The 16,767-nt window shown below is 31.6% G+C and overlaps 1 long non-coding RNA gene across 1 annotated transcript in view; it reads left to right on the plus strand.

The window, feature by feature from the left end:
* The window catches only part of LOC145276922 (uncharacterized), a 224,590-nt gene that overhangs the window by 78,412 nt on the left and 129,411 nt on the right, over positions 1-16,767 (plus strand). The gene's annotated exons all lie outside the window — the stretch shown is intronic.

Genomic DNA, 16,767 nt, shown 5'->3' on the forward strand with positions numbered 1-16,767 from the left:
AAATCTGTATTAATCACACTATAATATTTAAGTGTATTTTACGATCAGGCAATGTCGCACGAACCACTCTCTCTCTCTCTCTCTCTCTCTCTCTCTCTATATATATATATATATATATATATATATATATATATATATATGAGAAAAATAGGAAAAAGAGAAAAGTTTGGGAGCAAAATAAATAAATGAAAGATACATTGTGACCTCAAATGTTAAGATATATATTGTGAGTATTGAACCTATATTAATAAGCTCTGAAATAATATAGTGGAATAGATATTATTGAATTAAAAATAAGAAATTCGTAGATATAGTATTAAATTCAAAATAACATATTAGTCGATATATTAGTATATTTAAAATACGTCGATATGATCTTTAAATGTTTACATACGCGAGTATTTATAAACTAGAATTAAAATACATACCCCCTTAAATCACATACTAATCGAAATACGCATTTTTAACTGTACTCATTCCTATCAATCTACGGATCCACACGATCACCCAGTCACCATGGAACTCTGTAATTCCATTGTTTTTCTTGAAAATAAGCCAGCATGACAATCCGGTTGCGTATCGACGTATTTCTCCGCAAGACGAGTCTCATGTAGAGACACTGTTCGATTCCACTGGTGTGGAATGCGATCGGACGCCTAAATGCGGCGCCTGCACTTTATGTTCGTTCTAGTAGCAGTAGTTGCCGGTGTTGTAATGAAAGTTGGCGTTTTTAAATGCTGGCGGACAATTGAGTGCACGGCATTTGAGGAAAGCTTCCACACGGTCAGTTCGCCAGTTCAATGTAAGCACAGATAGTCGATAATCTACATAGATCTATTCAACCACACTATAATATATATATATATATATATATATATATATATATATATATATATATATATATATTTGCTGATTAGGAGACTTTATTGAAAGAACATCTCTTTTATTAAATTATTGTTCAAGATATATTGTCTATTTCAATAAAAAGCATTGTTTCCGAAATGATCGTTCAACCTATTGATTTTGTTTGTTTTCCTTTTTAAACTGATTTCTAATTCAAAATTATGAATCATTTTACCTAATATATATATATATATATATATATATATATATATATATATATATATATATATGCATTCTTTAATATCAGCATCTTTGTGTTGACAACTGCTTTCAAAGGCTTTTCTTCGATTCTGTCGACTGGACAAAAAATATTAAAATATCCCTATAATATTATTGTTGATGCTTGATTTTAAAAATATTTTGAAAACTTAAAAGATCATTGAACGTTCAAGTAAAGGAAGATTTTTAAAGCCTTTGTGAACATAAGAGTGCTGATTTTTACTATGCTCTTTCCTCCTCCATGCCAACGCTTTTTCACTAAAGAGTAATTGCAAGCTTCTCTTTGCTCTACCGTAGTTTTCACTGAAAGTGCTCGCATGCCTTTCACTCCACGGCTCCTATCGCCAAAGTTACACAAAAATAACCCCTTAAGCTTCAACAACTACCCTCATTTTCCTTACTTTCTGACAGTGCTTTAATCTGAACGCACATTTCATAAACAAGCTTTTTTCTAGAACTTCCCGCCTGCTGAACTCTGTTCCATTCGTCTGAGTTTATGCTGGTCGTCTTCAGGTCCAAAGGGGACCAGATCTTTCTCTATCCCATTAAATAGTTCAATTCTGGAAGATTCTTACGATAAATGATGATTAAGCTTTTGTCTCACTGAGAATTTTACACCCGTTAACCCTTTTACTCCAGTGATATCTGGGCCTTGATATCTAGTGATTGTCTTGTTATAATAATAATAATAATAATAATAATAATAATAATAATAATAATAATAATATATATATATATATATATATATATATGTACTTTTCCAGAATCTTTCTCATATTAAAAAACTAAAATAAGGAAAACTCCGTATGATGATATAGAAGCGTATACTAAAAGCTACGTCAGTTGATCAAGTGGTTTACCTTTAAATATGTAAATCCAATTTTATGAGTTACAAAGAGCGGATCTTCTGTTCGCCAGTTAAAAAAAAAAACTCTAAAAACTAAAAAGGATAAATTAATAATTTAAACCTGCGAGAATTATACATTAATGTTCGGAGGGCTGCAGCCTTGCCTACTTTGGAGGTGTGAGTCCAAGTGCTTCCACTGCATTGACTGGGCTTTGGTCTCTGGATCATAGTGATGGACTCAGGTTTCATCCTGTGTAATCCGTCTTTTGAAAAACTTTGACTCATCTCCTTGGCACATCTCCAAATTCATCCTCGAGCACTCGACGCGTTCTCGCTTCTGGAATGGTGTGAGCAACCTGGGAATCCATCTGGTAGACACCTTATGCATATGCAAATGGTACTGAATGATAGTTTCCACAGACCCTGTACTAGTCTTGACATCTTGGGTTATTTGGCGAATAGTAATGCGCCGATCTTCCAAAATGGCGGTCTCAACTTGACGGACCGATGTCTCATCACTGGCAGAAGGGGCACGACTAGGTCTGGGAGCTGTTTCCACAGACTTCCGGCCATGTTTGAATTCACGATGCCAGCGTTTTACAAGGTCATATGAGGGGGCAATACCACCATAAGTTTTTTTCATTTCATCAAAAGTCTCCTGTGGTGTGCATCCTTTCAAATACAAAAACCGGATCACTGCTTGACATTCAACAGGCCCATTTCACACCTGACTCAGTTCTAACACCTGTAAAACAGAAACCACAATTAGTTCAGAGCTGTACTTTGCCTCATAACCCGTAGAGATATAAATCATTGCACATGCAAAACTTCAGCTAGATCAGACAACTGGAAGTGGGTCAGGGGCATTACTTATTGCACGCCCATCGTATCAACAATGTAAGACTTTAAGTAAGGTTGTAACTGAAACATGTACACACGCGCACATACGCACACATAAACACAGACACACACGGATACACACACGGACACACACTCACGCATATACATATATATATATATATACACACACACATATATATATATATATATATATATATATATATATATATATATATATACATATATATCGAACTTATCATGGGAATAAAATTTATGATAAAGTTCTATTAATAAATACATATAATTATATACATTTGTGTGTGAATAATGTTAAGAAATGTAAACTATCGAATAAAATAAAACATAATTTCATTTTTCTAAAAAAAAAATTTACACGCTAATCAACTTGTCCCACACATCGCCTATATATATATATATATATATATATATATATATATATACACACACACATACTCATACACACACACACGCACACACACATATATATATATATATATATATATATATATATATATATATATATATATACATATGTGTGTGTGTTGATGTATATACACATTTGTAGCCAGAACAGCACCATTCATAACACTTTTATGCCATGGCTAATTAAAATTAAGTCTTCATTATCTATAATCGATTATTTTACATTTATTGATGAAAAATATTTACGAACAATACGTTTTACTATTGAATTAGTTGACTCACTTAACTATCATATATACATTGCATCAATGGTTTATACACTGTTTGATTGAGCGGAGAACGGATTTAGAACATAATACTGCAAACACTATTCAATTCACAATTAATTAATTATATATTATTCCACCTCGTTAGATCAATATAGGTTTAACAATTTGCAATATAACTAAAGTAGAAATTTTGATCATCTTTTAAAAAAACTAAGTTCATAGTAAAACGTTCCATCAAATTGACTTTATTGCATATACCTATTAATCTGCAAATGTATTGAATGTTTTTCAACCAAGCCGACCACAACTCATTTTGCATGATCATATTTAAAATTATAATGTTATATCCGATACAGCAGCGGAAAATCCTAGATTAGTAAAACAATAGTTTGGAAGTAGGTAATTAACAATATCAGCTTTAACTAGAATAGATGTTGTATTAATTTCTAATAATATCCATTGATTTTCAGTATTTACTGCAACATTACTCAATACGCGTTGTATCTTCAGTAGAAAAATCGTTTATTTCAACGTTTAATAAATATAATTTATCCTATCCGACTCATTCTCTCAAAAAGTAATCCCGCATAGGCAGTGGTATATACTTCACCCTCAATCAATTTTGTCCTCACACGGATTCCGAAATCACCTGACCTTATTTTTTTTTACAGCCATACATACACACACGTCACCGGAAAATTATTCCCCTCCATAAATGCGTGTTTTTATCGAAATATCTAGTCAAAAGGCATATGTATAATATGCCCTGTGACTAGATATTTCTATAAAAAACCGCACTCTATCCTTCTTATTTTAACAGAATTACAGTATAGCTGGAAATCAGCAGTTCGAAATACACATACACTATCTGTTGCTCTACGGATTAAGGGTTTTATTTTTCGAGTACAGAAAAACATTCGATTTCGCGTGCAAAAAACAGAAAAGTATTTCTGACATATCTTATGAGTGTTTCTACTTGTTATTTAATTGTTCTAATATAAAACCAATACTTACATAAATCATTTAGATTGATTTTCGTAAACGTATTACTTAGGACCTTTATTACGTCATGGCTGACGGAAGAAGACCATGATACACTCTTGATGTAAATTAAGGGATCCGTCCGTGCAAAATCCGGAGTTCTAAAGAAACATACCAAAGTTTGAAGAGAAGGTCGTTGGTTACATCGAACGGAACGTTGTGAAAATGACAGTCAATAATATAATAGTAGTTTGAAGAAATGAAATAATACTATTAACCAATCCTCATCGAAAAACTTCAGAAATGATGCATATTTAATTATTTAAATAATGCAAAGATACGCAGAATAAATTTTAATATACAAAAAAAAAAATGGATCGCATTGGTTAAAACTTTAAACAGACACGCTTTAAAATGTATGTCGATTAATAGGGGCGTTTTTATATAATTTAAATATAATAGTTTTATTTTTGTTTATTACAACAAATATTTTACTCGTTTAAGGTTAAGTATTATGAAAAATACGTTAAAGTTTAAAAGTGAGCAAAACGTTTGGGCGGTATCTTAAAGGTTTATGTGCATACACTTTTACATGAAGCATCTTGAAGAAAAAATGACATCAATTATGATTTGGTTGATTCAGATTACTATTCATTAAACTGATCACTTTCTAACCGATGTAACCTCCGATCTTCTTCTGATGTGGCTTGTGCAGAATATTTATATCGAACTAGGGGATCTGCCCAGTATTTTGACATTAATAGAAAAAAGTGATATATATATATATATATATATATATATATATATATATACACACATATATATATATATACATACATATATATATATATATATATATATATATATATATATATATATATAATTTCTAAGTGTCAGTATTCTTGATATTAAAGTTCAATCACCAGTACGAGTAATGAGTAACACTAAGAATACAATGAACAGTTTCTAAAGACATTTACGCAATCATGGCTGACGGACAAAGAACAAGCTATCTAGTATATATACCGCAATTTTGGATAATTGCGGCAACTAAAAATAAATAGTGTTTTTTATATGCGTGGTTGGCAAAAAAGCACTATTAAATAGCTTGCGAAATTACCCCGGACTTGGCGCAATTACCCTAAGACACGGTAATAAATAAGTTCGTTCACAATTTCGTGAAGCTCCCCAGGTTTCAAATTTCAATGGTTTTATAAGACGCGCTTAGAGAAAGTCGATTTTAAGGATGCGTTGAATCCAAACGTTTTGAGAAAGGAATAACATCCACTATATAAAACAGAAGTCGAACTATGAAAATTATTTATTCGCATTAAAAACATTCTTAATCAATGACGGTCTCTTAAACAAACATGAAATCGGACATGATTGTAAAGCTTATTTTCCAATTCTTTGTGAAATAGAAGACAATAATAAAAATCGTCAATAGTCGTGTTGTGTATGTCTTCGTGTGAGTTATTTTGCCACACTCTTTTCTATCCTTTTATTTATTTCCTTACAAATTACCTTTTCAGCATTTTCTCCTGCCCTTTTTTCCTGTCTTTTCTATTCACTTCTCCCCAGGAGAGCAGAAGAGGCCCGTTGAAGTAATGGACTAAACTGAACATATCATGCGATCTATTCTTACATTGGCAAACAGCTCCATTCTAATCTGACCCATAACCTAATCTACCTATGTCTGCTGAAGGCCGAGAAAAGCCGAGGAATAGCATTGTTAGCACATGATATGCCTCTGTGTCTACTAACCACGTCTTGTGCAATAGACAGCGTATCATATTTAGCAGAGCCGAGAAACCAATTTCAAACAGTACGCGAAATAACCACCTCGCCGGAACAATATTTGTCCTTGCATGTCGTCGATGATTATTTCGTATAAAACGTTTTTTTTTGTTGCTTTTTCCAGATAACGAATTAGTTATTTGAAACTGACATGGTTTTGAAAGGGTGTGGCATGGAAGTTCTGACCCCTGGTAGGTAGACAGGGATATGGGGATTGTTATTTGAAGACAGTGAATAACTAAGCTATTTTATTGTGTTACATTAGCCATGGTAAAAGATAACACTGAAAATACATACATACATACATACATCCATACATCCATCCATACATACATAAACACACATATATAGAGAGAGAGGTAGATAAAGAAAGAGATATAAAGAGGGAGAAAGAGCGAGAGAGACACGTACATATATATATATATATATATATATATATATATATATATATATATATAAATACATAGAGAGATACAGTTTGTGTGTATATATATATATATATATATATATATATATATATATATATATATATATATATATGCATGTCATTTGTAATTAGATCAACGCATATAATGATGAGGACATTTTAAAAATAGGAATTAATTTTCTTTATTGATTGAAGGTGCTATTCATTTGCTGCTTGTTAGATCGTTTTGTGTTAGGTTCACGCTATCGAAATAAGTACGGGTTAGGTCAAAGGAGAAAATTCTAATGGTTACTCGAACATGATTGAAAAACGAATAGGACATGAGAAAAGGTCAGTCAATTTAATCAAACTCTTCGCCCACTAACATAATTATATTTTTGTTTATATTATCTACTTTTTAACCTCATCCAAATAATTGCTTGTCAGATCCCTTGTCTTCTGTTTTAACTAGTCTTCCTTTAGCTTTAATTATTTTTAAAAATCTTTTTCCAACTCCTCATATATTGTTGGATTTGTAATTGATATTCGCTTTGCCGAAATAAACGAAACAAAATAATAATGCATATAGATATATGCGAGGTACATACATATACCAGTATATAAGATATTACGATTACGATTCAAATAATTACAGTAAATGCCCATCTTTCTATGATAACTATTTATTCTTAATAAAGACAAAAATGTACCAAGTGTACAATTTTAGTGTAATATGCTGGGATATTCAATTTGACCCTCGGCTCTCGATGCTAAGTGTGCCTATCATCCGTCCAATACTTGACACCACAAGCATTTAAATAAGTCAGTAGAATCTAGTCTATATATGGTAAATAGAGAAGTGTTATAATAAGAAATTAAATATTACTGGAGATATATCAAAAGAAATTGATTAATAGTTTTTGTAGTACTTCAGTAAGGAGATTATAGTAATGAACTCCCTTCTGTGGATGAAACTACTTTCTGAATGAAGTACATAGACACGTGCATGTTCAATCAAAATGCTGACTATTTTTCTCTACTCACTTAGCCAATTCATTCAGTTTTTGTTTACCTTTAATATAAGTTTTTTTTCTGAGATTTTATTGTCTTTCTGGATAATAATTTATCTGGCCTGGTGTTATATTTAGCTAAGAGATCTTGGTAATGTGAAATACCTTTAGAAATTGCACCATTTTTTCTATGAACAAATGTATAGCCGTGTTCGAAGGAAGCTGATAATATGTTTTTTTTTTAATTTAGCCTAGGTTCAAGTAACGTCAGATTGTCTTGACAAACCCTTCTACAGAGAGAATAAGTGTGCGTGTAAGGGAGAGAGACAGTCAGATAGACAGAACCGAGAGAGAGACAGAGATAGATAGATAGATAGATAGATAGATAGATAGAGAGAGAGAGAGAGAGAGAGAGAGAGAGAGAGAGAGAGAAGTACCTTGAGGATTGCATCTAGTGGTATTTGTATAGTTGCGTGTTCAGGGTTCCTCGTCTATTGTTGGGTTATTTAATACCGCAAATAAAATATAAATTACTCATGGAATAAGTCCTCCGAAACATCTCTTCATCCTACAGTATATCGATACTCTATGGCTGACAGGGATGACTTTCGGACATTTATATAATATCTATCCCTGCGTTCCATGTTTAAAAATACCCTATCCGCTATAGTATAAGAGCTGACGGAATGGTTAATTGTAGGTATAGACTGCTTCATACCCCTAAAATATGCCTGCAACAACCTAACAACTTGCCATGGTTCTCGCCAATTTGTGCTGCTGCAATTGCGCACAGAAATCACTATTTCCATTGCTTCCAACGTAGTAGATGTATTGAGACCAAAGTCTCTCCCAGAACTTCCAACAACCACTGTAAAAGGATAAGAAAAACGAGAGAGTTGTATGCTTATTCCGTCAAGTCCAAAGTAGCTGAGCAGCAGTTTGTCTCCCGCCAACTTTTGCGAATAACAAACAGAACTCTGAATATAATAAAAACAAGGAAACAAACTACTAGTTTCGCTATCTGGGCATAAATAACCTAATCATGATGCTAGAACGTTTGTCTACCATAAAAAATAATATGGAAATAATATTGTAATAATATTGAAATAATATTGTTGAACTAAGGCTTCCCAAAACACCTTTTAGAAAGTTAAAACATGGCCGAACAAACAGTATAATCATTTGAAAAAAAAGTAAAATAAAATACAAAAACAAGAAAAAAAAAAGAACCGAAACAATATTAATTACAACACAGTTTATAGCTTACAATGCTCTGTTTCAAATTTGTTTACCACTCAGTTTAGTTATTCGGTCAGTTGTCTCATTTCCTTTCGTTTGTATTTCTATTTATTAACGTTTTTATATATTTTTTCATTTTTAATAGTTTTTGAAAAAGTGTGGTCTTTACGGCAGCAACTAATCTTATGTCACTTTAAACACATTTAAACTCGAGATCCACACACTGTATGCAATATATGTCGCAAGCAAAAGAAGAGAAGTAATAACTCCACTAACTTTTACTTGGGACAACGACATTTATTTCCTCATTCTTCTGTCACGCGTGAATTCACGTTACGGCCGTGACGCCACGCATGTCTCTAACGTGATCATGCTCTCTTTTATAGTTTTTCTTTTTCCTTACCGTGCCGTCACTTCGCACGCAACCTGGAAATTTCATACCCGCGACGCGCTCTGATACAGAAGCCTTTCAAGTAAAATAATATAATTTTATCAAACGAATATGCGTTTACATGTAATCAACATGTAAAAACCGACACCTGGGCATTATTGAACGGCAGATCTGATCAGGAATCAAACCAAATTAACCTTTCTTTTTCCGACTATTTGATTAATACATTTTTTTCTTTCGTCGATTTTATTAGATTTATTTTCCCCAGCAAAGATGAGGAGAATAATTTTCTCCAGAAATCTACTAATATTTGATATATAAATATTAATTGTGTTGTCAAATGTCACATATTTACATTATTATTTATATCATTATTTATATTATTAATATTCTCTAAGATCCTCCCATGGTCATATGTACGAATTGCTTTTAATAATTTTTCAGACTATTTTGTACAGGCATTTAGAATTATTGGAGTGCCTTAAAAATTAACTATGTTATTGCTATGCATTTTATGAGTTGACCGACACATTTTTATGATTTTAGGTTTAAATGAACAGCTACAGCAGGAATTGGAACACACACTTCTAAAGCCGGATCGTCACAGCTGGTGAATTTAAAAAATGCAATCTGGACGTGAGAGCAATTTATAATAACGATATGCAATAGAATTATGTTTTAAACATGTAGTTTATGTATGGAATACGTCAGATTGCTTTTAAATTATCTTACATGAATCGAGTATCAGTTTATGAGTGGCATAAGCGATTCAAGTGAGCAGGGGGTTTGTAAGGGATAATGAGAGGTGTGGAAAGAGAAAGGATTTCCGAACACTAGATTTGATTTGGCAAACAAAGAATGTCATGCACAAACACCGCCATGTATGTATAGTTACAATACGTGCACTGTTTGATGTCAGTGTGGGAATTGTACGTAGTAATTTTCAAGAAACTAAAGATGCGGGCGATTTACGCGAACTTTTTCTCAAGGCCGCTAAGAGGAGACCAAAAAGAAATATGTTGTCAGATTCAGATTCCGCAGTTCTTGATGCTCTGAGGTAAAAGCTGGATTTACTTCAATGACCCAGATACCAAGAAACAGAGTGTTCACTGGGAGCATGCTGGGTATCCCAGCCCCGAGATGGCCAGCCAGAGCAAATCCACACAGAAACTTATGATGGCCCCTTTTTTTGACAGCACACGAGTGATCTCCATGCACAATATTCTCAATGGACGGACAGTCAACAAGGAACACTATGTTGATGTTTTAAGAGTGTTCAGGAAGAGATTCCGTCGTAAGAATTCAGCCTTCTTCCAATCGGGCCCGTAGCATTTCCACCAGGATAATGCACCTGTCAAAACTCCTTCCGTGTCAAGGATTATTTGATCAAGATGGGTTCACCCTCCCTATAGTCCATATCTTGCTCTCTGTGACTTCTGATTATTCCCTAAGCTCAAGGGAACTCGTAACGGTTGTCGTTATGAGACAATTGAGAAGATGAAAGAGGATGCGAAGTGGGTCATTGAAACGCGCACAACAGACGGGGTCTTACAAAAGTAGTTGGAATGATACAGCAAGTGCATTGAAGCCGGAGGAGATTGAGCTGTAGGGGGCTAGAGTTCCACGTGTGTAATATCAATAAAAATGCCCATACCAAAAGGTCTGGAAAATAATTATAACATTATTACATTTCAATCCTTTTTAAAAAATGAGGTCGCCTGATTGCCGTATATGCAAAGTAAAAGTAGTTTAATTGAAGCCCATGACGCAGTTGTTATCGAGCGTAAACTTAAATTCAAATAGGCTTTGCTAACTTTCTGTAATAGAGAAATACGTCTTGTTGCACAAATGGTACAATAGTATTTTTGTGCCTGCTTTCGCACCGAACGTGCATAGAATGAAAACTGCCAGCCACCTGTAAGGACTTTGAAGATAAGTCCAATGACATTATATGTTCTGAAACTACACATACACACGTGTAGTTAATTCTACGGTTTGACCAATGTGATATAATAACATTTTAGTGTATTCGTTCTTGCTGGATGCCCAACAAATGCAAACCAGAACTTTATAATAGATGAACTATACAAACATGGCGTTTTAACAAACTCTGCTTGACAAATGTTACGTTAACGACTGTAACATAATTATATTAAACATTTTTACGCCTAATTATTTAATCATTTCATGCAACACGATGTAATTATCGGTTTAATAGAAGCATTTTTATATTTATAAAGTGGAACCATATGTTTCACTAACAATGTAAGTAAGAGATCAAATTTTTTTCGTGTTTGAAATAAACGCTTTCTAAAATATCCAGTCGTCTATAGAGAAGTCACGGTGAAAATAAATTGCATATTACTTTTAAAACAAACTTATAAATTAATCGTTTATTTTTGTAATTTTAAGATGATCTCTTTATTTCTCTAGTGCTTACAGTTTTATTTACGAATATATTCAATATCGTTTGTAAGTATATATTTCTAATAAATAAGTTTACAAGATTAATGTGCATTTTCTTAAAATAATTAGATAGAGCTCTGTAATAAATTATATTTCTTTCTTTGTTAAAGTGCCATCATAGTATTTCGTGAGTCATTTTTGCGGCATATGAACTATTTTAGGGTAATTTTCTCCTAGGCATATTACCCATTCGAAAGGTGTATAATAGCTTGCAAGACATGAAAATATTTCAAAGAATATCAATACATAATTAAACAAATTACATCCAACAAAATGTACAGTTGTTATACTTTATTGTTGTGGTGCCTAGCTTACGGATAATAATGAACTCTTTTTTGTAAATATATAAATCGTGACAATATTGCTTTGGTATTGTGCGCACGTTTTAAAACTTGTTAGTCAGGCTTATTATGCCTCCCAATTTGTTGTATGTTTTGTTGTTTTTAATGTATTGCTTTCCCAAAAATACAGAGCCGTGTTTTTCCTCCTGACATCTACTGGCCTACACAAAATACTAAGTGATACATTATACCATGCATAAGTTTAATTATAATTAATTACTGCTAAATTAAATGTTAATTTATTATTATTTTAAATATTGTGCCTAAATAAATCTTGCAAAAGTATTTTTGAGTAATTTTCATTTTCATTTTCATTTCATGTACTCAAAAGTTTGCTTTCTTTACAAATTGTATTAATTTGCAATCATTTTTCAATTTGAAATAACCAGATAATATGATCCACACGGGAGACATTTTAATTCGTAATTCAATTGTGTGTGGTTATTTTCAATTACTTACTGGTTGATTTGAGAATATCATCGCATTTTCTCAATACATAAACCGTTGATGAACATTTGAAATGATAATTGATTAGTAAAAAAGCAAAGGTTTCATAATGTTATTTTTATTTCTCTAATCCATTAAGACACTATAAAGTACGGGGCGAACATAAAAAATATGAAACAGTAATTGCTTGTTAATTAATCATCTTGCAATGGGTTCACTTTATTAAAACTATTTCTCATCGTAAATATTAACCAGTTTTTATTGTATTTACAACCAAGTTTTCCGGTGTATCCTAATAAGTATTTGAGTCTTAATTTTAGTTGAGAAAACTTGTAAAAAATTATGTGGACCAAATTCAGAGTTGTAATTTTTAATTTATTTGAACGACTGTATTTCTTTTAAATTTTATGCTCACAATATTTCAAACGATGCAAAATTCGACTTTATAAAAATACGTCTGGTTAAATAGTGTGTGCGCGCGCGTGTGTATGGGCTAGTGAGAGTTTTACTTTATTGATTAGGTTTAATTTAGCAACGCGATCTCAAATCTATCATGCTCAGGGTATTACTGCAATGATTATAATATGCTTTAATATATTTTCAATGAGTTAATAAAATTAATATTCATAAAGTTTATGTATTAACCGTACAATATATTAAACAAAACCAATGACTGCTCCTCGATTCATATACATATATTTATATTCTATGTAATTTGAATAACCGTTTACTCTGGAACGATGGCTTCGATCCCCTGCTGCTAAAGGTGCTTTTATTGAACAATTTTAAATTTTGATTATACATATATAATCAAATTTTGATTATATATATATATGTATATATATATATATAGTGTCTATGATTTACATCAGCATTAATATGTCGCTACATATTCATGAGCATGTTTCGATGGACCAGTTACAAGTAACTAGAGACATCTTCAGGCGATATTGCTCATACAAAAGTTTAGCCCGTATTGTAAATTTTTCGATAGCTTACAAGCACAGTAAATGTACGATATCTTACAAGCACAAAATATTGCCCTCAATCGGTGTTAAGAACTCTTACTTTTTTTTAGTTCTTTGGTTGCTTTACTTCTGACAATTATTAAACTGGAATTATATATATATATATATATATATATATATATATATATATAATAAGTTAGTAAGTAGTAAATTATAAAATATATATGTCAATGCATATATTTATACGCAATTTGCACGATTAAAATTCAATTGCTAAACATATATGATTTCGTTTGAAATCAAACACAACAAATTTCTCTATGCTTGATTACCTTTCTGTGTTGTCTAATACGTTCTTAGATAATTCAATCATATTTCAACAACCTGAATTATTTCAGTGAAACAGGGTCGGCTTTAAATAGTACCAGAAATTTGAATAGTATTATTTAATTCGTTCAAACGACGGTATTTAATTGTAAGTTTAATTTTCATGATATTTCAGGCGATATAAACTGATGTTATTCGCAACAACATAAGCCACAGCCAAAAAATTATGAATTTAAATGTAGAGCCTAAATATTCGTGAAGCTGACCTTACAAAAATAGGTGTATTTTTAAGAGGAAATAAGTGAATGGCTGACGAAAAAAAATGATTTAACCAGTTACTGTCCACGCATCGTATTAGAAAAAAAAACTTGACTCCAAATAGCATATGATAGCGTATGATTAATCCACAAACAGTAAAATCAAATGTCTTGTTGAAGCTAAATTATTAAAATTGTATATATATATAAAACACTGAAAATTAAATGAAAAATGACGAATCCTTATAGAAATGAGTAGAATGCAAGAAAATTGTACGGTCTCTGCCAACAAAACGGCTGCAATTACGTTTTTACATAAAGTGAAACTGCGAAATCTATATTTTACATGAAAAATAAATAACAAAACTAACGATTCATCTATTTGAAATCCATTCCTAAATTATTTTGTTCCTCGAATACAGACAAAACTATTCGATGATTTACGATAAGATTTATTTGCTAAGGTTTTCAATCGATTATAAGTACATAGTAATAATTAACAAAGTGAAATGCTATGTCTTTTTTAAAACAAATATATTTTCAAATATTGCACTGGAATTTTTTTTCAATTAACTATCACAAGTAATCTGGAAATAAAAACGAAACGTTGATAACCATATAAATTGGTGTGTTCTGTTTTAATCTCGCCATCCCGTCGAAATATTATTTACTTTATTCTCATATATATATATATATATATATATATATATATATATATATATATATATATATATATATATATATATAAAGAGAGAGAGATGTCTGTATATATGTATATATATATATATATATATATATATATATATATAAATACTTCATTTATTCACATAAATTTTATATACGAAAGTATAGATTTATGCGTAAACTTTAAGTATTTACTTCAAAAGTGCTCAATACGTAGGTAGAGCAAGTTAGTAATTTATAAAATATATATGGCGATTAAGCTACACTGAATATTCTGCGTTTCATCAAACTATAGGATTCGTCAGGCTTATGCGCGAATTCTGTCGTTGCTTCTTGTTTTTATATATGTTGAGGATTTCTAGTTGGCCAATCAGCTTTCTAGTATCCACCGCGCCCCTTCCTATCAGCCAATGGGCATGCATTTTTTCAAACAAAGGGTCTGTTCTAGAGCTAGGTTAGTGGTTTTAGGTGGCCGTTCTCCTTTTTTTATATACATATAAATATACCTATGTGTACACAATAATGCACATATATAGATATGTACATATATATATACATATATGTGTGTGATCGTTTATGCATATTCATGTTTATTTAATTTATTTATTTGTTTGTTTTCTATTGTTATTGTTAGTTTTAAAGCTATTTTGTATCGCTATCCTAGAGTAAGTTTTATTTTGTGAACACAGTTGTTTGCTATTTCCCGCCTACAGTTAATAGATTTTGAGGTTCTTTAAAGTACAGGATAGAAATTTTTTCATGGAGGCATAATTTACATGGGTCGTCTAAATGTCTGCATGTGGTAGCTTGTCTCATTATTTTCCATTCGACTACCGGCGAATGTCCGCTTTCTTTGAGTTCCCAGTATTTATTCGCTAGTGTTGTTTTTATACGGTGTTTTTTATTTTTGAATGTGCTTTTGTGGTCATAGTATCGGGTTTTGAAATCTAAGGAAGTCATGCCTATGTAATATTTCTTGTTATTCGGGTTTTCTTTCGCAAATATTGTTGCTTGATAAACTACGCTTTTTGTTAGACATTTGTTTTGGACTGGGCAAAGTGTGCAGTGTCTACAATTGCATTTATCTTGTTCGTTATTAGTATTTTTATTTATGGTATGGTTGTTCTTGTCCGGGGTTGGTTTGATATTATTATTATTATTATTATTATTATTATTATTATTATTATTATTATTATTATTATTATTATTATTTCTGCTAGTGTTGGTTTTATTTCTGTCATGGTGTCTACTTTTTTATTGTTTATTTTGTTGTTGTTTACATTGTTTTCATTTAGTATTTTGTTATTATGTGCCTTAATTATCATCTCTAAATTTTCGCAACAACTGTAAGATAACTTCAAGGTATTTTTATTGAAGATTTTGTGTAAGGGGTTGGTTGCGGGAAAGTGTTTTTCAATAAGATCTAGAAATTTCTTGCCAAGTTTTGTTTTAAACATTTGATTGTATGGGGCCGTATACCAAATTATAGTTCTTTTTCTTCTGTTTTTAATTTTATTACAGTTGTTGGTGTTTTGTTGCTTATATTTGATATCGATATTTTTGTATCCACTATTTTTTAGGGTTGTTTCGTAAATATTGAATGACCTGTTAAATGCATTTTCATCGCTTGAGTTATTACTGAGTCTACTTACGATCGAGTTAGGAATATGTTTTATAATTGATGGTGGGTGGTTGGACATAGGGTTTACGTAAATTGGAGTAGCGTTATCTTTTAAGTATGGTTAATATGTGTTTTTATCTAAGTTTAACGTGACGTCCAGGAAGTTTGTTATTTTTATGTTGGGTGATATGTCCGCTTTTAGGCCTAATTTTTTCATTTCTTTGTGTATGATTTTCTTAAAGTTTTCTCCCTTGACTTTGTTGGAGTTTTTTTTATTATAGCTAGTCCGTCATCTCTATATAGGCCGATA

This window comes from Euprymna scolopes, chromosome 5 (genome assembly GCF_053919585.1).
Source record: "Euprymna scolopes isolate OS-2025 chromosome 5, ASM5391958v1, whole genome shotgun sequence".
Lineage (NCBI taxonomy): Eukaryota > Metazoa > Mollusca > Cephalopoda > Sepiida > Sepiolidae > Euprymna > Euprymna scolopes.